This window comes from Tursiops truncatus, chromosome 7 (assembly GCF_011762595.2).
Source record: "Tursiops truncatus isolate mTurTru1 chromosome 7, mTurTru1.mat.Y, whole genome shotgun sequence".
In the NCBI taxonomy this organism is placed as follows: domain Eukaryota; kingdom Metazoa; phylum Chordata; class Mammalia; order Artiodactyla; family Delphinidae; genus Tursiops; species Tursiops truncatus.
In genome coordinates, this window is record NC_047040.1 from 55676114 (window position 1) to 55700693 (window position 24580).

General features: G+C 42.6%; 1 long non-coding RNA gene across 1 annotated transcript in view; it reads left to right on the top strand.

Annotated features, from left to right (window-relative positions):
* LOC109547877 (uncharacterized) overlaps nt 1-24378 on the top strand; it is a 138709-nt gene extending 114331 nt beyond the window's left edge. Inside the window, exons 4-6 of the long non-coding RNA XR_012333060.1 lie at nt 109-232; nt 13423-13478; nt 17504-24378. This is a non-coding gene — a long non-coding RNA (uncharacterized lncRNA). The remainder of the gene's footprint in view (nt 1-108; nt 233-13422; nt 13479-17503) is intronic.
* The last annotated feature ends 202 nt before the right edge of the window (nt 24379-24580 follow it).

Genomic DNA, 24580 nt, shown 5'->3' on the forward strand with positions numbered 1-24580 from the left:
GTACATCTCCTTTCTGTCCGCTACATGGGATGCTACCCAATTCATGAATCACTGAACAAAGCCAATAAAATCTATAAAATTTACTCAGTTGAATATTTTTTTTAACAGATTTGGTGGCAGCAGTGGGATCTGAAGTGAACTTCTGATGGCTTCAAGACAACAAGAAACACAGGCATGGTATTCCACAAACCCACTGAGTTCTCTGTCTTCCTGCCATTTCCGAAGGCCATGGGTAAGTTCCTCTTGGTTCTGAGTTTCACTCTCTTTGGATTGAGCTCCTGATTTAATTGGCTTTCCAGCCCAGGGCAGGTCAGTTTAAGCTAGCAGACAGTTCCACCCAGAACTAACCCCTAGCCCTTGGTTCAGTTTTCAGTTCCCCATTTGATTGGAAATCTTAGCCCTTTGTTCTGTGACCAGATTCCACATTGGTAACTGTTGGCAATTTAGTCTGCAGTTTCCCATTTGTTTGGAATCAGCTTGCAGTCCCCATTCTTTGGTCCCAACCCCCGTTCCACATTGGGAATGGCTGGCAGTGTGCACAGTGCCTTCTGTTGGCCAGTCTGCAGTAACGTTTCTTTGGTTACTGCGTGGTATATTAAGGTTCACATGTTTGTTTTGTTTTGTATGAAAGGCTATTATTGACAAGGATCTTGGAAGCCTAAAAGCCACAAAAATTGGTGGGCATGGATTGAACACTTAAAAGCTATTAGAGTACTTGCCACCAAACTCTAACACTCCTGTGTTAGGATGAGTTGGCCATAGAATGGGTAGGTGGACACTAGGTCACCAGCCAACCTCAAGAAAATTTGCAGGCAATGAAGTACACTGTAAAACACCACACAATTCCCAACCAAGCAGCACATTCCCTTTTTAGTATTAGTTTGACTCCAAAAGCTTAGCTAAATAAATACATAAATAAATAATTAAAAAATAATAAAATTTAAAATTAATTAATACCTCTTAAATTCTAAAGAGTTAAGCACACCACCTTCCAGCACACCTGCTTATTTTATGTCTAAGTAAATTGACCTGGAAGCTGTAGATTTTTACAAAAATGGCAAAATCTTACTAAAAACAAGCTAGGATTACAGTGGCCATTATGGGGAATGTTCCAGTTAGACAAGATCTAATGAAGTGAACTTGAAAGCAAGCGTTCCCAAATTAAACAGAATGACATACATATCTTAATGGGTATGCAGAAGGCTCCAAAAGGCTTCATGATTCCAAAATAACTTCATTGAAAGATTCATTGCAAAGGCTGATAAAAAATTCAAGACACAAGAGGTACCTAAAATAAAAGACTGTAAGACTGGCATGGCTCCTACTGTTCCTCTCTGTCCTCATTTACCTGAGTATTCACGTTCCACTAATTCTCTGTCTGAACTGCTTTTCCATTCTGAAGAGGCTATTAAGCAGTTTAAAATAAAACCACCCAAGGTTGCAGGCAGTTCTCCTCAGGTATCTTTCACTCCTTGGTCAAAGACTGAACTAAGGGCCACACTTAAAGAATTTGCTAAACCCAGAGAGGATTAAAAAACAAGCACTTCAAAAGTTTTTTGAAGAATTTAGAGTCATTATCGGGCCTATGACCCTGGTCTGTCAGATCTTTATCAGCTCGTGCACATGCTGGTAGAATCTGGTGAAGCACAAAAATGAAGGAAGCAAAATGCAAAATGCTGAGGATGATAATTTGAGATCCTCAATCTTCAGCATGGTCCCCTATGGACCATAAAATGCTCTCAAATTAGAAACTGATCTTTTAAGAGTCGTTCCTAGAGTCTTCTTTGGTCTGTTATTCAGACATGCAAACAAAAGAAAGATGAATCTGTGACAGACTTTAAAGCTCATCTGGAAGCGCTCTTCCTACAGCTTTCTGCGTTTCATACAATAGGTGAGGTCACCCAACCTGCTCTAGCTACCCTATTTGTAGATGGATTATGTCCTGAGGTGAGTGGATTAATAAAAAGACAAAAAAATGGGATGGGAGGCTGGCTACCTGTTTGACTGAACTTGTGACCGTAGCTGAACACTTTGAAAGGACTTTGGAACAAGATTGTAAACAAAAATCCACCAAAGCTATTGACTTTAAAGTTATAACGGCTCCAAGGCCAGCTTGGATGCTTGGGTCCACTACATCACAGTCTCCTAGGAGGGGGTCTATCGTTAAATGCTGACTCAGGGGTTGATGTCTCAGTTGTATAGTCACTTGGGACTCTGGAAAAGATAATGTCCTCAAACAGCCTATGAATAATTTTCAACAGACTTGTAGGTATGAGCGCCCTCATATCGACCCTCAAAGGAGGGCCCCTGTATGGGCCCCTCCCAGAGTTGATGAGACTCTGAGGGATTTTCTGGTAAACTGTTACGTTATTCCCTTAAATAGCCAAGGGAAACTAGAATTAAAATCAGTGGAAAACCTTGCCAAATTCTGGTAAATACTGGAGCTACACTCTCTACTTTAAACCCCACTCAGAGCCTGCAGATGTGGTCCTGGAAAAACTGGCAGAAGCCAAGCCTGCTAAGGGTGAGAATACTTACCAGAGCGCGCTCTCCCAGATCTTTGTCTACAGCACCCAATAGAGAGAGAAAAATAAAATATCTTTTGCACCTTCTTTGGGGACAACAAAGGAGTTGTTTAGCACTTCCAGAAATATCTACTGTTTGTCCTGGCTGAAAATGGACAAGATAGTTAGAAGGATTTTTAAGCAGCTTTGTGGTCAGAAATTGGCCAGTCTAAAAGCTGATATTCAGATCCTGATAGGAATTTTTTTAGGCCTCCTCCACTAAGCTAAAATAAAACTATGTACACAAAGAAAAAGAAAAACCTTCTAAAGATGGGTGGAACAGCCTATGATGTCATTTAACTTGCAACCCAATTCCTTGAAGAATTAAAAACAACTGTTCTTTTCTTATGAACCTTTACAAAACCAGAAATGCTCCAAGAACTCTTATCTAAGTCATCTCTTTAAAATATAAACTTCAGGGAGGTAATTCTCATTAGAACAAAAAAGTGGAAGGGGAGGTCATTTTAAACTTAAGCAAATGAAAAATCTCTTATATTCTTCTCCACAAATATTAGTAAAAAGCTCTAGCCATCTGAGCAGGTAACCTTAACTTATTTCATCTACCAGAAAACATCGATCCAACTTCTTTTATAACTAGTAAGTTTTGTATTATTATACCTGATCCATGGCAGTAATTTTAAAACAGAAGCTATAATATCTCTGTTTTCATCTGTCTATATGTTTGCGTGTGTGTGTGTAATAGATGTGTAGTATTTTCTACCTTTGGATGGTAGTACCAAAATTAATTTGTAAAAGAACTCTACTTGTTTTTTCAAGTTCACATGATTTGAAATAATTTTTGGTAAATAAAAGCTAGTTTAAGGTTGTTGGATTAATTAAAAGAAGTATGTCTTCAGAATTATCAGCATTAAAATAATGGAGGCATACTTATTCTACTTAGGTTTCTTGGTCAAACAAGTTCATGTAATCTTTGTTACACAATTTGTCAGCAAGAAAAATAGCTTGGGATGACAGCTGACTTTGTCTAATGTCTCATGAAATTTCTGCAGGTAGTCTAAACATAATTATCCCGAGTAAGTGAATTTAATAGATATAAACAGGATAGAAGTTTTTAGGTGAACTTTTAAAATAGTTTCCCCAAATCTTTTTGGTAAACTGAAACCTTAAGGTTTTGCTAAGTTAAATTAAATGATGGATAGTTATTATATATCTAGATCATTTCCAAGTGAGATAAAATGCTAAAACATTAGTTGCTGAGCACAGGCTTTTCTACATTTGCTTCCTTTCCCAGAGGACTAAAGATACTTGGATTTATTAGTAAACATGTTTCATGCCACACTGAAAACTTTACTATGAGAAAGCATATGTTTCTAGAAATTATAAAAAGTATTTATAAATTTGTCATTAGAATGCTAATATAACAGACAGTTCACAATTGTTTACACATATATATATATACATATATTTATATATGTTTACATATATATATAATTAAAGCTACTAGAAATAATAAGGGAAACATCTCCATCTGCAAGGAAAGTAGGATGTATGTTTTCAGTAAAAGAAGGTATAAGGAATAGAGATGCATTTTTGTTGAGGAAAAAGAAAGTAATTTTGTCCTAAAGTGAGACTGGTTATTTCAGAACGAGAAAGAGGAAAAACAAGACAAACTTGTAAAGGTTTGTGGAAAAGGAATCTTGGGGATAGAATTTTACATGTAGTCAAGCTGGCTAAGATTAAAATGAATTTATTTAAGTGAATGAGTTTTAATATCAAAAGTAAGCTGGTACAATATTAAAATTTGGTTTTCTCACTGTTGAAAGGACAGGATTTTTTTGGATTTTGGTCTGCTCTTAATATGACGTTGTAAACAAAGGTTTTTTTTACCTTTTAAGTGATCTGTCTAGAGAGCAAAGATTCTGTGTCTTATCAAAATAATTTCCTGTGTTTGTTGTTTTTATCAGGTCTTTGATTACTTGAGTAAACCTAGTCTTCTTGCTATTAAAAGAGCTAAGTTTTGCTCAGAACTATGTAACCTTCTGTATTTGCATTCAAAGTCTTTGTCACTATGGTTAAATGGCTAAGTATTGTTTCACAGTGACCTATGATCCTATATGACCAATTGTTTTAAAATCTTTTGATATTTGTTTACAGACTTCCCAAAATCAAATTCTAAATAAATTCTTTTTGATTTATAACTAACTTTAGGATTTCCCAGAGGGTCCCTGGAAAATCACAAAAGATTTGTTCTTTCTCCTTATAGAAAGGGAGAGGTTAAACTAATTAGGCTTATTTGATATGTTAAATTACATGAGAAGCGTTGCCAAATAAGAAGTAATATTAAGCCTTCTTTATGTTGTATTTGTATAGGTATATGTTATAAGTGTTCCAGAAATTGAGAGAAATTCTTGGAAATCTGATATGTTCTGGTCTAATATAACCAGTCACAATTATTATCTTAAAATGTGTATGTCACAGAAATAACCAAATTTCCTTGTCAATTAAGTTGTAAAAAACTCTCATCAGATCTTTTTTTTTCTTTTCTTCTTTTTTCTTTTTTAGATCTTTAACCATGTCCATTTTTTATGTCTTTTATCACTTACAGAGTAATTGTTTTACTCTGATGCTTTTGCAAAAGTGTTCTTGCAAAAGTGCTTCACCTTTAAGGAGATTCATGGAAAGGACTTTGAAGTACAGGTTTCTAGTAACTATAAGATCATAAAACTGAACTGGGTAAGAACTTCCAGAACTAATGGAAAAACTGGATTCAAGCAAAATAAGTGTTAATTACATGGGACTGAACGAACTGAGGAGGATGACTATAATTTTTTATGACTTTTTGTTTGAAACATTGCTGGTTCCTTAATGGTTTTTTTCCCCAGATTTAAGGAAACCTTTTCTCTTAATTTATACATGACATGTAGCAATTTGGTAAAGTATACCTTTGTAAACACAGATGAAACATTTACTTTTTCTCCCTACCTCATCCCTCTATAATTAGAAAATTCTTGAGTATTCTTCCACAGCAATAGAGTTAGCTATTTGCGTAAGTTCAGTATGAATCAGTTCTCCTTGTAACAGGACACAATTGGAAACATGGGCTATATTACCAAGGCTTTGACTGGAATGTCATATTTGAGAGAGATATACATGGACTCAGATATGACCAAAGTTTATATGGTCAGTCACTGTAAGTTTAATGCAGACAAATTGGTTTAACTTTATCTTTTTTTTAATGGGGGAAACTGTAGAGAGAAAAATTATGTTTGCACCTTTGTAGCTATTATATTCTAGTTCTGTTAATTGTCTTTAAGGTTTTGCTATATACCTATAAACTGGTCTGGATTCCAAAGTCTTATAGTTTCCTCAAATATCTTGCTACATTTCCAATTTTCTCCCCCTTTTCTGATTTGGAATCACTAAGAACATAGAATGCCCTTGAACTATATCAGATCCTCCTAACTACCTAGATGGCAGCGAAACTTCAGGGATTTGAACCTTAGGTATACATCTCACAGCTGTATTCAAGTCAAATGGACTAGGAAGAGAGGTAGCCGACTTAGAGGTAGACTGCTTCCTCTCAAGGCGCTGGATCAAGACTTCGTGAAACCCTTTCTTCTCCTTCTTCTCTTTACTCTGGCATTGACCTAGAAAGATAACACTATTGTCCACATCTCCCAAGCCATTGCTAAGGAGGGTATCTAGAGTCTGGAAAAACTTTTTATTTCAGGCTAGGAGATTTACTTCCTGAATGCACTGAAAGCCTAACTGACCCCTGGCTTGAATGGGCAAATTCAACAATTTCTGCAAATGAAGCCATTAACAGTGCCACTTCAGTGGAAGCGGTTTGTGCCCCAACAAGATTTATCTTTGTATGTGGTGGTTATCATTCCCCTTTGGCCTATGGATGCCTAAATGGCTAGTGTATAACTGGGAACACACCTCTTAAGTTATCTAACCATGTCCCTAAATAGTCCACAATCAAACTGAGAAACCTCACTGGCCAACACCCCTGAATTTTGCATCATCGGGTTAGAAAGGACCTACCAGGCATTTTTCATGATTCAGAATTCTCTTCCTTTGGCAGGTCCCCACTTCCCTGGTTAGGAGTAAATGGGAATGAGGCTATGATCAGGAACGTCTCCTTAACTCTGAAAGTATTGTGGAATCTACTGCTAAGAAAATAGCTGCCCAACAACAGTCCTTGGACTTTCTGGCCAAAGTTGGTTCTTGATAATAAGATAGCCCTTGATTATCTTTTAGCTGCACAAGGAGATACCTGTTCTGTAGCTAATACCACCTGCTGCACCTGAATTAACACTTCTGCAGAACTTGAAACTCAGTTACATACGATCACTAATCAAGCCACTGGCTTAAAAGGGTGACTCCTTCGTCTAGTTCTTTCTTTGACTTATTTGATTTTCATTGGTTCGAGTCTTGGGGACCGTGGCTCTGAGGTACACTCCAGACATTGGGAATTATCCTACTAATGATAGTCATGGTAGTCTCCCTGGCATGTTGTATTCTCTCAAAAGCCTTAAATGCATGTTTGCAGCCATTAACCACTAAGCAAATGACCTCCCTAAGACTGGAATGCCAGAAAATGAATGAAGACAATGACCAGCTAAAAAATTGTGAGCCTGAAGTCATGACCTGTGAATACCACACAGAGGATCACTAAAAGCTGTGAGAACTACAGAGCAGTAGCCGAGAATAGCACTAACACCTTAAATTTTTCTTGTCATACCTCTCAGTTAAGCTGCCCAAAGGATGGGAATTGTTAAAAAAGAGACAACAGGCCCCAAATGGAGTCACCTGTGCTAAGCCCATGTCAAAAAACCAAGACTTGGTACCTAACCTAATTGCAGTTACAACTTCGCCCAGGAATGTGATCTTAACCAGTCAGTCTGGAATTTCCTGGTCAGCACTAGTGAGGTAATCCACCTGATAGACCCCTTCCATCCACCAAAGAAATGTGAGGTAGTTTGCTCTTTCCTTGTCCTGCCCACTTCTGCCTATAAAAGTCTTCCATTTTGTACAGCTCCTTGGAGCTCCTTTCTATCTGCTAGATGGGACACTGCCCAACTCATGAATCATTGAATAAAGACAATAAGATCTTTGGAATTTACTCAGTTGAATTTTGTTTTTTAATAATGGCTTTATGAAGGCGGTATTGTAACTGAGCTTTGAAGAATAAGTAGGATTTGGAAATGCAGAGATGGGGGAATGGAGAGTGCCCCAGGAAGATGAACTATGAACAAAGGTGATGGGAAAGGAGGTCAGAAGGTGTGGAGTGTTTGTTTGTAGCAGAAGTAGTTAGTAGTTCAGTTTAGCTGGTATGAAGGACATGTGAAGAGAAAATGATGGTGAAAATGTAGCTGTAACAATAGGTTGGACTTATGTACAGGGCATACACAGGCATACTTGAAGATATTGCATACTTGGTTTCAGAACACCACAGTAAAGCGAATATCGAAATAAAGCAAATCACACGAATATTTGGTTTCCCAGTGCATATAAAAGTTATATATATGCTATACTGTAGTCTGTTAAGTGTGCAATAGCATTATTTCTAAAAAAGGGGAAAAAACAACAATGTACATACCTTAATTAAAAAATAATGCTGTTGGAAAAATGGCTCTGTTAGACTTCCTTGATGCAGGATTGCCACAAACCTTCAATTTGTAAAAATAAAAAAAGGCAATATCTGCAAAGCATGATAAAGCAAAGAGCAATAAAACAAGGTATAACTGTATCAGGCAATGGAGTTCAGCCTTTATAATTTGGGCAATAGGAAGCCATTGGAGGTTTTTGAGCAGGAAAGTGGTGTGCTCACGACCATGCTTTCAGAACTCAGCAACCAGGTGTGACATGTATTAGAAGAGAGATGAATGTGATTGTGACAGCTGCCGTTTCCTGAGTGCTAATGTATTAGTCCACTTGTATGGTGAGAGTAACAAGGTAAAGGTGGTGGTGAGAACTGAGAAAGAACAGATATGAGATATTGGGGTGGTTAGAGTTTACTGAATTTGATGGGTGTTGCATATGGAAGGCAAGGAGGGGCTCTCTGGCTTGGGTGAGTAGGCAGATAAAAGTAAGGGCCTAGCAAGTTTGGGGGGAGAAACTCAGTGTGTTCATTTGTTGATGCAGGGAATTTAATGTAGTGAGACAATTGGGCAGTGATGTCCAGGAGGCAGCTAGAAATGTGGACCTTGGGAGAAAAGCTCAGGACTGGAAAGATTTTCAGATGACCTGCAAAGTTATACCAGTAGATGGAGAAACAGAAGACTGGATTAAATTACCAAGGGAGAGTAGAAAGAGTGGCAAAAGATGACCAAGGGTGAGTCCTTGGGGTACACTCATATTGGGGAAAGGGTGACAATGACTCTGCATCATAACCAATTCATCAGATTTCACTATCACCTGATAGCCTGTGGACAGGAGCAGAGAAATTAGACAGTATGTCCTATCCAGAGTAGGGATCAGCAGTATTGGCTGCCTAGGGAGGGCAGGGGTGATGGAACCAGGGGTGCTGGTCAAAGCCTTGCTAGAATGTCTCCCTATGGATCTCAGGCTTAGAAAGGGCTGTCCAGTCTTGGTTTTATAGGGGTTCCATTAACAAAGTACCACAAACTGGGTGGTTTAAAACAAAAGAAATTTATACTCCTCCAGTTCTGGAGGTTAGAAGTCCAAAATCAGGGTGTTTGCAAGGTTGGTTCCTTCTGAGGACTGTGTAGAAGAATCTGTTTCATGCCTCTTTCCAAGCTTCTGGTGATGACTGGCATTCCTAGGTGTTCCCTGGCTTGTAGATGCATCTCTCCAGTCTCTGTCTCCATTGTCACATTGCATTCTCCATGTATCTCTGTGCCTTCACATGGCCTTCTTCTTATAAGGACACCAGTCATGTTGGATTAATGACCTTATCTTAACTGATTACATCTGCAATGACCCTATTTATGGATAAGGACACATTCTGAGGTACTAAGGGTTAGGACTTCCACATTCCTTTTGGGGAGGATACAATTCAACCAATAAAAGTCCTGATAGCAAGAAAGAAAGTAGTGTAGGTAGGGGGAGGAGGAGAGAAATGGGGGCTGGTCAGTGTGGTAGAGATGCAGGTGGAATTTTTGAACACTAGAGAACAGTGGAAGTGCTTTTCGCCGCAAATGAGTCTGAGTTTGAGGTGACTGTATTGGTTTATACACATTTAATTACACCTCTAGGTTTAGAATATTTTTTTTCCATCAGGAATTGACTTGGATATGTGAGTTGGGTGCTTTCCTAAAGCTCCAGCATAGATGGACCCAGCCCTCTGCAGAGACTTGGGGTGATTATCTGTTTGCAAGTGGGAGGCTAGGGGATTTGCCCTAAGCCATGTTTTATGGCAAGCCCATCATATTTATATGGTTTGTTGTTATTTGGGGTGACCTGGGGTTAGGGGAGCTGTTGGAAGTAAGAGGGGCCAGACTCCCAACCAACCTTTGGACGTTCACTGATCTCTAGTTTATCCTTTCATCGTGCTGACCTTTCCAGATGTATTGTAACTGTAGTAACCCTAATGTGTTAGTTGAAAATGGAACCAAGACGACATGATTTCCATGCTCTCAGACTCACTTTCTGGCTCATGCTCATCAGCAGAGAGGGCAGTGTGTGAGTTAACTTTTCTAATATGGTAGTTCAAGCATTTGGGGGCAGCCTTTAGCAGCAGCGGTCTTACATAATGATGACACAGGCTTTTGCTGCCCTTGGAACAGTGAATAAGAAACTGCACACAACATAACACGACCTGTGTTACAACACAGATTTTGCAACTCACACAAACAGCAAGGTACACATTAAGTACAGTAGAATGGTTGCTTGTAGGCCAAAGGAGGAGGGTGGGGGGAGACCCAAATAAAGTGAGATGACTGATTGATAAAACAAGAGGGGGGCATTGCAGAGACTGATAAGGAGAGGGTACTACAGACTAAGGAGTGTGATTAATACAACCTCCTGCGTCAGAAGTTTTAAAAAACAAACAAAAAACAGCCAGAATATCTGGGTCAGAACTGCAAATCCACTGTTCACTAGCGTTTTGGAAGTTAGCTAACCTTTCTACAGCTCATCATCTGTAAAATGAGATAGTATTAGTACCTACCTCATGAGATTGTTGTGACAATGAAATGAATCTGAACGTATAAAGTGCTTAGAAGAGCACCTGGCACCTAGTGAACACTCAACCGGAGGGTTGAGTGAATTAAGTAAAATAATCCATATAAAATGCTTAGCACAGCACCTGGCCCATAGTGTTCAATCCACGTTAGTTAACTGCTGTTGTCATAGGCATCATCGTTATCACCACCATCATTTCTTTACATGGCCAACACCATGCCTTAAATGAGAGAGAGAGAGAGAGAGCTGGAGACTGTTTTGCACCATTGAAAGACAATGCTTTCTACTATGCTAATTGCTAATTCCACCTTCATCATTCCTTTTGTGTAATCTTGGGCAAGTCGCTTCACTTCTTGCAGTATTGGTTTCCCCAAGTAAGCCTCCTACACCTGTCGTCAGCATTAAATCTCACTCTTGGCACATCACTCCCTTGGAAGCTGTAGTGCTGGAACCCCGCACTTAGTTGTATTAGTTGCTGTGACAGGACCCAAAGCAAAGGCAGGGGCCTGATCCTCAGGGAAGTCACAATGGTCCTTGTGAAATTGCCTGACCCCTTAGGCATGTCACGCCCTCTAACACAAGCCCTATCAGTGTAGCCTACTTGAACCCCAGATATGGGGTCATTGGGAACTATTGGTGCCTCATGGAAGCAGAGGCCCACCCAAGATGGGATAATCTGGGTTACCCACCGTTGTCTCATGGATTCTACTCATCTTGTTCTGACCTTTTCTGTTTGGAGTCGGAGTTACCAAGGACTTGCTTTGTCAGTTGTTGTACTGTTTCACAGCTCTTCTCTCATTTAGTCCTCATAACAGCCCTGTGAGGAAAGAACTGTTACTCTCATCACTTTGTGAATGAGGAAACTGAGGCACAGGGATGCAGAGTCATTTGCCCCAGGTTATACAACTAGTAAGTGGCTGAACCAGTGGCTGAACGCTTGCAGCCTGGCAGCAGAACCTTTGCTACTATACCACCCCTTGGAAGTTCCCAGGGAGTTTGGCAGTTTGGATCCAAAGGGAAATTGGACGTAATCTTGATGCGACAATTTCACCTTAATGAATTTACCTGATAGGTCTGTTTGACTGGCTGTTTGAATGCTTATAATGGCAAAAACAAACAAACAGGAAAACAGCTAAACATCCATTTATAGAAGACTGTTTAAGTCATTTACGCTACATAGTTGCAGTGGGATGATGCAGACTCATGAAAAAGAATAATGTAGATTTATATGCATTAATATGAAACTATCCCCAAGATGTAGTCCTAAGTGAAAAAAAAAAGCTTGCACAAGTATGTACATTAAAAAAAGATTGCAGAGACTTCCCTGGTGGTCCAGTGGTTAAGAATCTGCCTTCCAATGCAGGGGATGTGGGTTCAATCCCTGGTCGGAACTAAGATCCCACATGCTGTGGGGCAACTAAGCCCGTGCACTCTAGAGCCCTGCGCCACAACTAGAGAGCCACCGTGCTGCAACCAAGATCCCACATGGTGCAACGAAGACCCAATGCAGCCAAATAAATATTTTTAAAAATTGCAGGGCTTCCCTGGTGGCGCAGTGGTTGAGAGTCCGCCTGCCGATGCAGGGGACACGGGTTCGTGCCCCGGTCCGGGAGGATCCCACATACCGCGGAGCGGCTGGGTCCGTGAGCCATGGCCGCTGAGCCTGCACGTCCGGAGCCTGTGCTCCGCAACGGGAGAGGCCACAACAGTGAGAGGCCCGCGTACCACACACACACACAAAAAAGAATTGCAAAAGGAATGTATATAACACGCTATCATTAATACTTTTTTTAATAATTTTATTTATTTATTTTTGTCTGCGTTGGGTCTTCGTTGCGGCACGTGGGCTTTCTCTAGTTGTGGCGAGTGGGGGCTACTCTTCGTTGCAGTGCACGGGCTTCTCATCGCAGTGGCTTCTCTTGTTGCGAAGCATGGGCTCTAGGCGCATGGGCTTCAGTAGTTGTGGCATGTGGGCTTCAGTAGTTGTGGCTCACTGGCTCTAGAGCGCAGGTGTAGTAGTTGTGGCGCACGGACTTAGTTGCTCCGCGGCATGTGGGATCTTTCCAGCCCAGGGCTCGAACCTGTGTACCCTGTATTGGCAGGCAGATTCTTAACCATTGTGCCACCAGGGAGGCCCTCTATCATTAATACTTTTAAAAAAGAGGTGGACACACACACATACTTACTTGTAGTTTTAGCTAAAAAAAAAATGCCCCTAGGGCTTCCCTGGTGGCGCAGTGGTTGAGAGTCCGCCTGCCGATGCGGGGAACACGGGTTCGTGCCCCGGTCTGGGAAGATCCCACATGCCGCGGAGCGGCTGGGTCCGTGAGCCACGGCCGCTGAGCCTGGCGTCCGGAGGCATATGTAAGAAACTGGAACTAGTGCTTATCTCTGTGGGCAGAATTGGAGGATTAGAGATCTTCTGGGGGAGGCAAAATTACTTCTCATCCTTTTGTACGATTATGTATTTTAAATCATAAATGTTTATTTCCTTTTCAAAAGTTATTTTAAAAGAGAACGGGCAAGAAAAGAAGAAAGACTCGTGGGAGGTATGGAGGTTTCAGCCCCTTCTCCGATGTGCCTGTTCACTCCTGGGTTTCTGGGGAAAAATGGTTTAGCATTGCATGCTAGCATCGTTTGAGTGCTTACTTTGTGGCCACTTTTGCACTAAGGGCTTGGTATGCCTTATCTCACTTAAACCTCACAACTATCTACAAGGCCATTTTATTTCACCTCTTTCTTATAGAGATTGCTCGCAAGCAGACCTGAGCTGGGAGTGCAACCTGAGCGGATTCTCCAGAGGTAATAAACATCTAGAATAGGCCTCCCTGCCACTAGCCCATGCCCATTCCATTCAGTTGTTAAGGATGCTGAAGGTCTCTTAGAACAGTGGTTCTCAAAATGTGGTCTCCAAATGGCAGCATAATTATCATCTGGGAACTTGTTAGAAATGCAAATTCTCAGGCTACACCCCAGGCCTACTGAATCACAAATTCTGTGGGCGTGACCCAGTGGATATGGTTTAACAAGCCCTCCAGCTGATTCCGATATATGTTTCATATTTAGAACCACAGTCCTAGGCCAATGGACTCACCTGGGAAACATTAAAAATACCAATGCCTGAGTCTTACCTCACCCCAGAGATTCTGATCTAGTTGGTTTGGGATGTAGCCTGGGCATGAGTTTTTCAATGCTCCCCAGGTGATTGAAACCATTGTGACCTAGACCTTTGGAAGCAGTCCCCTGCATCTGGGAATGGCTAATGGCACAGTTAGAGCATAAAATCAAGCTGCAGAGACTAATAAGTATGTAGGAGCATCACAACTTCCCAATTTTAAGTCCTGCCCCCTTCCCCAAACCCTGCACCTAACGCAGGAGGCAGAGCCATGGGTGGGCAATGCTCTTTGGCTGAGCAGGTATGAACTTATTACTTTGAGGCCTTTAGTAGTGTTACTTACTTTTTTTTTTTGGTACGCGGGCCTCTCACTGTTGTGGCCTCTTCCGCTGCGGAGCACAGGCTCTGGACGCACAGACTCAGTGGCCATGGCTCACAGGCCCAGCCGCTCCACGGCATGTGGGATCTTCCCGGACCGGGGCACGAACCCGTGTTCCCTGCATTGGCAGGCGGACTCTCAACCACTGCGCCACCAGGGAAGCCCGAGTGTTACTTACTTTAAGCCTACAAATTCAGTCTTTAGTGAACACTGAGAAGAGGCAGGAGAGAAAATATCAAATTATCCACAAAATAATTTAATGGGGGAAATGAGATCTGTAAATGGCACAGTAAAAACCTAATTTTACCAGCTCACCATTTCTTGTACTTAAATATTTTGTACTGAAGATCACATCATATCACATCTCCAACAAAAGAGGGGTTCAATCAGCGTTTTGTCTAGTCAGTGAATCCACTAATCAATAAATGAATGAATGGATGTCACTGAAGGAGAAGCGGATTCTGTCTTTGGCATCCACGGCCCAACTTACTACCAATGCCGTTCTTGGAGTGGAGTGTGGGGAATAAAAATCCATTGACAATAAGTGTGCTAAAATCAGGTGCTAGAGCTGAATGTCACCCTAAGGGGACTATAAACCCCGATGGGAGTGAGAAGGGTGAAGCAGGTGGCAATCAAATATTTCCAGGTTTCCTCCCTGGAATATAGTAGGATGGCACTTCCCCACCCCCTTGGAGTTCTCTGTGGCCGTGTGACTTGCTTGGGTCACTGAAATAAGTAGAAGTGTTGTGTTTTGCTTCTACACAAAAGCTTTAAGAGCCAGTGTGTGATTTGTCCTACCTCTCCGTAGGGTGACCAACCTTCCTGGTTGCCTGAGATTAAGGAATTTTCCAAGGTGTGGGATTTAAAGCGCTAAAATTGGGCCACCTCCAGGGATTAATGTTTCAAGTAGTGATCATTCCATAAGCTTGGGTCCAGGAATGAGGGCAATTCATCAGACAAGACTCAGAGCATTGAAATAACTTGCCGGGGGACACACTGCTAAGATTGAAGATGGGTTCCAGGCCATGTCTGTCTGACTTCAGAGACCACAGTCATGCAACACTCCACCTGGGTGTAGGTAGTCTTTATTACAGGTATCTTTTTAAATTTTGTTTTCAACTATTGAGACTCTGGTCCACAAAAGTAGGTGAGAACACCAACTTTCCCAAATTCATTGAATGACACTCATTCCACAAACAGGTGTCCTGGGCTACACAAAGATGAAGAAATGCTATCTATGATTTCTTCCCTCAAGAACTATATAATGTAGAAGGAGATAGACATGTACATAGCTCCCTGTATCACAAGACAAGCTGATAGACATTATTAAAACATTTTGTGTACCTTTCTGTATTTAGAAAATTTACCACAACAAGCGCATATTAGTTTTTTTAAAGCGTTTATTTTAGAAAGCAACAATGAAAAACAGCTAAAGTATTTTTACCCTTCAGGTTACCAATTCTCAGCACATCAGTAATAATAACAATAATAATAATACCTAGAGAAAGTATATTAATGCTTTCTTTTTCTGAAGGTCAGTACCATTTATTCAAAGATGATGGTACAGTTGCACTTACCTGGCTTCAGTAGGATAGCAGCATTGAGATTTCATTCTATTATGCTGACAAATTTCCCATTGTATTCATGGTTCCTCATTCACCCTGTGTGACCAATGGCCCAAGTATGCATGCCCACTGGGCAGGATTCTCTGCTATGGATCAAAGACAGCTAACTGGTCCAAAGGAGGGTAGTCTTTGTTAAGGAATGAAGGAACCAACCCTCCCTAAAGATCATTCCCACTGGTCAAAGGCATTAGAATAAAACCTTATCCAGAGAGGGTGTGGTGACCAGACCTGAGGCAGAGGAAATTTGAAGCCCAGGACCTTCCAGGATAACTGGGCTCTCTTGCCAGTCCTGGACAAAGAGAGTGTGGTTTCTGGAGAAAGCATGACTGTCCTGCTGTCTGCAGTTGGACAGCCTCCCGGGCTGCAGGGAAATTTTGGTCTCTGAGTACAGTGAATAGTACCACCTGCTTTGGTGACTTGAGCAGGAGTTAAGCAACAAATGTGTGTATGTTGGAACTGTTTGGGGAATGGAGATGACAATAAGCAAACAAACAAAACCTACTGCTTTGAGATGTTTTGTAACAGCTGTGCTCCCTACAGAATGGGTTTCCTCATTGCCTGGATCCAAGAGCATCTTCTGGGTCCTCCCTGTTCGAATGCTGAGTGTCCATGGAGAATATGAGCCGAGGAGGGAGGGGGTGCTGTCTCCCAGCTAAGACCGGGCAGCAGTCATGCAGGTAAAATCTCAGCAGCTGTGGTGAGGCGGTGCAGAGGGCCTGGGGTCTGTCAACTCCAGGTGAGAGATTTCCCCCAGGTCTATTGGTGAATGTGCTCCCTCTGAGCAAGCCATAGACAGGAATGTCATTGTAACTTGTGCTTGTGACATCTTTGCCCAAGAACAGCACAGATTGAATTTTATGTTCTTTTTTTTTTTTTTTTTTTTTTTTGCGGTACGCGGGCCTCTCACTGTTGTGGCCTCTCCCGTTGCGGAGCGCAGGCTCCGGACGTGCAGGCTCAGCGGCCATGGCTCACGGGCCCAGCCGCTCCGCGGCATGTAGGATCTTCCTGGACCGGGGCACGAACCCGTGTCCCCTGCATCGGCAGGTGGACTCTCAACCACTGCGCCACCAGGAAAGCCCTGAATTTTATGTTCTTTATAATATGGAAGGAAAGATATAGACTTGCCACTTCTTCATGCCTTAAGACATCTCATAATATATGTTATACATGATATGTGTATATATATAATAATCATTATATTATTATCCTATTATTCTATTACTATGCCAGTCAGGAGAGGCTAGATAGGCTTCATTAACACATAACCCCCAAATATTATTGACTTAACATGATAAAAGTTTACATCTTACACCACAATTCAGTGTAGGTAGGGGGCTCTCCTGAGTGACTCCTTCGTGGTGACTTTGGGATTCAGGCTCCTTTCATCTTAAAATGCCATCAGCTTGGGAATTCCCTGGTGGTCCTGTGGTTGAGACTCCGTGCTCCCAATGCAGGGAGCATGGGTTTGATCCCTTGTTGGAGAACTAAGATCCCGCATGCCTCATGGTGCGGCCTAAAAAACAAACAAAACGAACAAACAAAAAATGCTTCAACATTTGGCCTCAACAGTTGCCACCAAGGGAGAGAGGAGTACGTTAAAGTCTGTGGCTATGTCTACTACTTCTGCCACATCCCACTGGCAGAACCCAATCACAGGGTCCCATCCTAACTGCAAGGGAGCCAGGAAATGTTGTCTTTTGTGTGCCAGGAAGAGAAAACGAAATTGATGGGTGTCTCGCCAATCTTTCCTGCAAGTTTCTCCAAGGTGAGTTATTATGTAGCATTTTTCTTCTAATTACGCTTTACATTTGATACCATTTAGGCTGCCTCCTTGCTTTGCACTGTATTCTGTGACATCCACGTGCAACATCCCATTCCTCACAACAGCGCTGTGAGTTGTCAGGATGGATTTAATAGGGGAAATGATTGAGGACCTCGAGACCCAGAGTAGTCACACGACTTGTCCAAAGTCACACACTACTGTGACAGAGCTCTCTCTTAGGTTGGCAGTCTCTCCACTACACCACCCTGTCTACCCCAGAAGCTCAGACTAGATTAGGCACAGATCCAAGTGTGCAAGAAATATATTTTTATTCTACTATAAATCAACCTAATTTATCTTTTAAGCCCCTGCTCTCTCTTGGAAGGTGTCAGCAATGAGTCCCATCATTTTAATATCTCTCTGCCTTCGAGGGCGTGTCTGGGTTTGGGGTGGGACATGGCGGGGGTGCAGGGGTTAGTGCCAAGGTACTGGGGGATCCATGTGCTCCTTAAGTCAGCTCTTTGAGAAGGCACCAACCCAGATGACTACAGTTCCTTCTAGTCTCCCCGCTGATAGTGATGCATCTGTGCCTCCTTCCTGCCCACACGGCCCATGTGTGTCCAGCAGCTCCCTGCTACTTTGGGGCCACTCCAGGGTCCGGGAAGCTTCGTAGGCCCACACCCCACAGCCATTCTTCTCTCCAGGCTTGTGCCTTTCCGAGGAAGGAGGGGAGGGGAGGAGGGAAGGACGCACTCAGGCCTTTGCTCTCTCATTTTTCATCCATCTCTCCTCCCACCCCAGTGAGAGGAAGTGTTTCCTCATCTTCCAGGGAAAACCCCCTCTCCCCAAACCTTTTTCCTCTGAATAAATTTGGCTATACACCAAATCCTCTCCAGTCCTCTGAGGGCATTTATAACACAAAACGCAACTCAGAGAAGTTTCTCGTCCTTGTTTTGCTTTTTATCCTGTCACATCATTCCCCTACCTTGAGGCAATGAAACAAGGGCCTGCTGTCCAAGGCGTGGAGGTGGGGACAGGGAATACCAAGAAACAAACCATTTCTCAATCACATGTGTATCACATGTAACTTCAGCAGGTCCTGGTGGAGTGAAGTCTCTGTGTCATTTTCCTGCAACTAACAGTGAGGGAAAGAGGCATTGATGGAAGTTATTATATTTGGGAACTAGCAGGTTAGACCCCTTTCTGCCTGATTGGTCTTTAAATGTACACTTCCCCCTCCTCCACCTTGTCCCCTATGGCTCCACCCGCAAAGGATTGATCTGACAATCTTGGTGATCAAGTTTTCACTTAAGAACTGAGGACCTGGTCTTCTCAGAGGAAAACCCACAGCTGGGAAAGCCTGTCTATAGATGATTCCCTAGTCTTCTAAATGTGGAAAAGGGGATTTGTTTCTCTGTGTGTTTAAATGTTTATCACTTCCCCTACCTCAGTTATGAGCATGCACCATAGAGGTAATCTGTTCCCAGGAGGACATGTCATTGTACATGTCATCCATAGTGATGATGGGAAAAGGAAGCATTAAGACGACTTAAGTGGAAAGATCACTTGTAAGAGCTGCAGAAGTCAGACCAACTGACAGGCAAAGAAATGCTGCCTTAAAGCAAAGCATCATGTAAAAAAAAAATCTGACTTGTACCAAATCCTATTTGCAAAGTGGATTTTAGAATCATTTCAAAACACGCTAGGCTTTCAAAAGATGTTTGTTTTAGAGTGCAACTGGCCTCTGGTCAAAAACTGAAGTTTCGGTAATGCACAGTAACAATTGTTGTATAATTACTGGCCACAAAATACCAGGTGCCCAACCAAGCCTTTTCTACCCATTTAAGAGAGCCACGCCAAGCAAAAATGCCCTGCCTAGCCATACCCAGAAGTTCCAAAGCTCAACCTTTGTCACCAGGAAGGACAAAGGAATTAATTCACAGAGCAAAGCCATTATAAGGCACAACCAGGTGTTCTGTTGTAAACACCTTTTGTTAATACATGTTGAGAGTTGAACTTTCTCACATTTAAAGGAGGCCTGCTTGAGAGAGAATTTAAACCAAGCCAGGCCCAAGGTGGTTTTCTTTTTTAGATGTGTGACATCATAACTATGGGGTCTACAGAGTAGGGAAGCGCTGGCTTTGGAATCCAAAGTCTCCCCCAGCTATCCTTTGACCTAAGGATTGTAGTGTTCCCTGTTCTTGTGTGAACAGATTGCCTTAGCATCAAGGGAATGAACTCGAAGAGAACAGACAAAACGCAGGAATGTTACAGGGAAGAAACATATTAAGAGACCTAAAGATGCACTTCCTCATTATGTGTAAAGGAAGCTATTTCCTAGATTCCTGGAGCTATAAAAAGCCAAGTGAATTTGCTTAAGTTAATAAATGTTATTGAATTATGATGATAATACCACAGCAAAATGTTTTGTTTCCTCTCTTTATTGCTTCCTGTTAGTTACCGAGAGAAGAAATCCAGTGTAACTTTTTTGTACTCTGATAATGAAGAGGCTCTCTCCTTTGTTTTGCATGTGCTTCCCAATGTGTGTGTTTGTGTGCCTATATAATTAAATTGATAAGATGGATGCGTGTGTGTGGTAGCTAGAAACACAGATGTAAGGCTAAAGGTGGGGCCCAGTTTTGTTACAGCAAAACCCCATCATAAAAGCCCTTTGCCAGGTATTGGAACTGATTGTTCTGGACTGAGAGGAAAGGCAAAATCTTCAGTTCTCAGAATGACCTGAAAAATCTGTGGTATGAACCTTATTCTTCTTTCCTAACCCTGGGATTAGAATGAAGGTCCACATTCAGCTAAGATGACTAATCTGCTTTGGTTTGTCAGTGTCACATGTCTCAGAAACAGTCTGGGTCCCCCGGGGTTCAGCTGATGGACCCCGCGTTCTTCTTCACCAATAGCGGCAGAGGCCGAGGCGGCGGCAGCGGTAGAGTGGACATCACTGAGCAGGGGGTGTGAGCCAGGGGCTATCTGAGCACCTCCCTGTCTTCTGTCTGCGTCCCCTCCAGGTTGGTGCCGATCTGCATTTCACACATGAGGAAACCAAGGAAAAGAGATAAGTTATTAACCTGAGCCATGTGGAATTCCTGTTTTTGCAGGTCAGAAAAGTCTAATATCAGCAAGTTCGTATGATTCAACCTAATATTTGCCCAGTTAGTAGGTTGTGATTCCAGAGTTTGAACTCTTACCTACCCCCAAAATGGTAGCTGCATATCTGTATTTCAGATGGCAGGCTAGGGCTCTGAGCAAATGCATTCAAAAATAAATAAACAGGGCTTCCCTGGTGGCGCAGTGGTTGAGAGTCTGCCTTCCGATGCAGGGGACACAGGTTCGTGCCCCGGTCCGGGAAGATCCCACGTGCCGCGGAGCGGCTGGGCCCGTGAGCCATGGCCGCTGAGCCTGCGCGTCCGGAGCCTGTGTTCCGCAACGGGAGAGGCCACAACAGTGAGAGGCCCAAGTACCGCAAAAAATAAATAAATAAATAAACAGTGCTATCAGTAGATGACTTCCTTTCTTCTCCAGTCTGAGGTTTCAACTACTGGCTTTATTCACGTCATAGTGTGAAAGTTGGCTGGAGCCAGACAAGACTGCCCTGCCTGTGGCTATTGTTTTTGCTGTGAAGCTGAAACCAGCCCATCAAACCAGCTCTGTCACGCTGGCTGCCTCCCAACCTGCCTGCCTAAATGTATCTTCCTCTCAGGATGGCACAGAGGCATACACCCCATCTACCCAGCTGAACTCCCACCGCTGGAACCACTCACCTGTGACCACATGCCTTCCTCCTAGAACCATTGTTAAACTCCTCTCAACTTCCCCTGTTAACACACTGATGATTAGTTTATCATCAGATTATGTGAGCTCGGGGCTTGGATCAAGTGAATTTGGTTTGGAGCTGGCGGGTAAGGTCAGGAGCGTGAGGGTGAATCATAGACTATTAGATGCAGCAGGAACGTTAGAAGCTGTGTTGGCCGATCCCAGCATTTTACAGCCGTAGAAACTGATATACAGGTGCCAAAGCTTTGGTGTCTTGATTGTGGAATGACCACATTTTACCTGGGACCGAAGGGTTTCCTGGAGTGTGAGACTTGCAGTGCTCAAACTGGGAAAGTCCTGGACAAACCAGGACGAGTTGACCACTCTCCTTGCTTGGGAGCCCCAAACTCTTCTGATTCTCTGGGCAAGTCAGATTTGTGCAAGCCCTGACAGCAAAGGCCCCACGGCTGCTTGGTACAGCTCGAAAACCCCAGGTGGAGAAATGACAGCAACACAAACTTACACGGCACAGTTTAACCCCGGCTCGCTCCCCTGAACGGTCAGTATCCAGGCATGAACTTGGATGCCACGTGGAAGCAGCCATGTGAGGTAAGGTTGTGTCTGCCTCATGGCTGACTGAACTCTTAGCCTCTTGGGCCAACTGCATTTGGGAAAGCCAGGTGGATTGAGTCAGTCTCAGAAAATAAGGCCGTGGTCTGCTTTATTGACTTCCTAGAGAGGGCCACTGGGTCTGCCTCAGCCATGCAGTTCACAGAGCCTGCTAGGAGAGGGCCGCTCTGTCTTGTCTGTGCTCCATGTGGCTGCGTGGAGGGTGGAATGGAGAAGTGGTCAGGCAGGGAGAAGGGTCAGCAGGGTGCCCCGTGCTACCATCGCTTCCTCTTTCAGAAGTTTTGTCATTCAGAGGTTTTGAATCCTGCAGTAGGCAGTTATTCTTGGCTAACTTTGGACTTTTTCCTTAAATGTCAGGCATCTAATTTTTAAATATTTCTTGGTTTTACTTCTCCTCCTGGCCTATTTTGCCCCCAGCCCTTGGTTGCTTGGTAGCTGTTTCCTTCACCAGGCCTCCTGCTTTCTGTTCTGCTGGGATGCAGCCTCTAGCTCATGCCCTGCACCTGGGGATGAGTGTGTGGGGATGAGACGAGAAGGAGAGGGGGGAGCAAGAAAGGAATAATGCAAGGATCCCAGTCAGGCAAAATTGTCAGATGGTACACGTTCACTTCAACATTCTCTTTCCTGTGGGCATTCCCTTAAGCTATGCCTGGACACCCCTGCCCCCGTCCCTATTCCTACACACACCTGCTGAGATCTACTTTTTTCATGCCCCACACTTGTTCTCCACCACCACTGAAATGTCTCTCTTAGTGCCGAAATAACATTTACAAATTTACTGATCAGAAAAACTCGTCACTGTTAATGGGAGTTAAAGTCAGAGGCCAAGGCCTCAAAAGTGAATCCTAACTATGACCTGTGTAATTAATACCCCTCTCAGGTTGTCTTAACACTTTAGTGAACCTGATGCCAGTGGAGGGATTTTGAAATTGGGGGAGGGGATGGGAAGCATAGTGAAGGATTATTTGTGATAAGGGTTGCCAGATTTAGCGGAGAAAAATTGGGCACCCAGTTGAGTCTGAATTTCACATAAAAAAATACGTTTTTTATAATTTAGTATAAGGATGTCCCTTGCAATATTCATGATATACTAAAAATTATTCATTGTTTATCTGAAATTCAAATTTAACTGGGCATCTTGTATTTTATCTGGCAACCCTCTGACCCACAATGTCTCCCGAATATGCAGCCTTTGCAGCAGGAGGTCGGGATTGCTGCAGAATTTGGAACAGTTTCCAGATGTCTGGCAGAAGGGAAGCAAGTCCATCAGAGAGGGCATCATGTGGTACAGTCAGGTGAAATCTCTGCCCCCAGTGCCAGGCCTGTTGATGTGCAGGGGCATGTGAGGTAGGCCTGAACGGAATACCCCTGGAGCCTGGCCAAGGTGCTGGTAGAAAGGGCATGTTCTGCTGGGTCCTTCCCAGAAGATACAGTGTCTGGTTCCGGTGCTGACAACTGACCCATCTAATATCCATCACACTAGAACATTATTTTTAGATCTGGGGAAGGAGTGGCAAGGTTTTAAAAATAAGGTACTAGATATAGAGGGAAACTACATTCAAGAAGCTCAATCCTGACTGGGAAATGCAATCCCTGGGCCTGCTAACATTAGACCTAGAAAAGGTTAGTACCAGCAACTTTCTGTGTTAAAATGCCTAAGACTGAGACCCAACACTTTTCTTTTACTTTTTTAATAAACAAAGGTAATGCTACTAGCTTCAAGAGAATTGCTTTAGCCACCTATAATAATCTTTTTGTTTTCAATTAATGAAGAGAGTGAAATTGATCTTTTGTTTTTGTTTTGTTATCTGTTTTTGGCTTCTGTATGGGATATACCCTGTCTGCTCTTCCAGATCTACCCTCTATCCTTCTTCTCTACCATGCTCTGTACTCTGGGAAGCTGACACTTAGGACTCCCTTCGTTTCTGTCTTCTATTATGACCAGCCAATGGGAGACATCAGCAAGAGATTGGAGGTTGGAAGACAGTTAGGTCAGAAGGATAACTTTGCTGTAGTTGGCGTTTATTAAAATGCTCATGGTTTCAACAACTTGATAAAAAGCACTCAAAATAGGAACAGATGAATACTTCTTTAATATGATAAAATACATCTGTATCATCCCCCCAAACCAGCATGCTGCTTGACAGGGAAATGCTAGAGGCAGGAATAAAACAGGAGTGCTTTGCTATCACCATTATTAGTTAAAATTTTACTGAAGATACTAGCAATCGTAATCAGACATGATAAAGACTTCAAGTATAAAAATGGGAAAGGAAGAAAAAATAGTCACTATGTACAGATGATAAGATTTTATCTCTATAAGCCCAAGAAAAATCACTATAAACAATAAGAAAGTGTTTGCAGGGCAGAAATAGATACACAAATGTAGAGAACAAACGTATGGACACCAAGGGGGGAAAGCGGCGGGGGGTGGGTGGTGGTGGGATGAACTGGGAGATTGGGATTGACATGTATACACTAATATGTATAAAATAGATAACTAATAAGAACCTGCTGTATATAAAAAAAATAAAATTCAAAAAACCACAAAAAAACAAAACAAAACCAAAAAAACAATAAGAGGGGGACTTCCCTGTCAGTCCAATGGTTAAGACTTCACCTTCC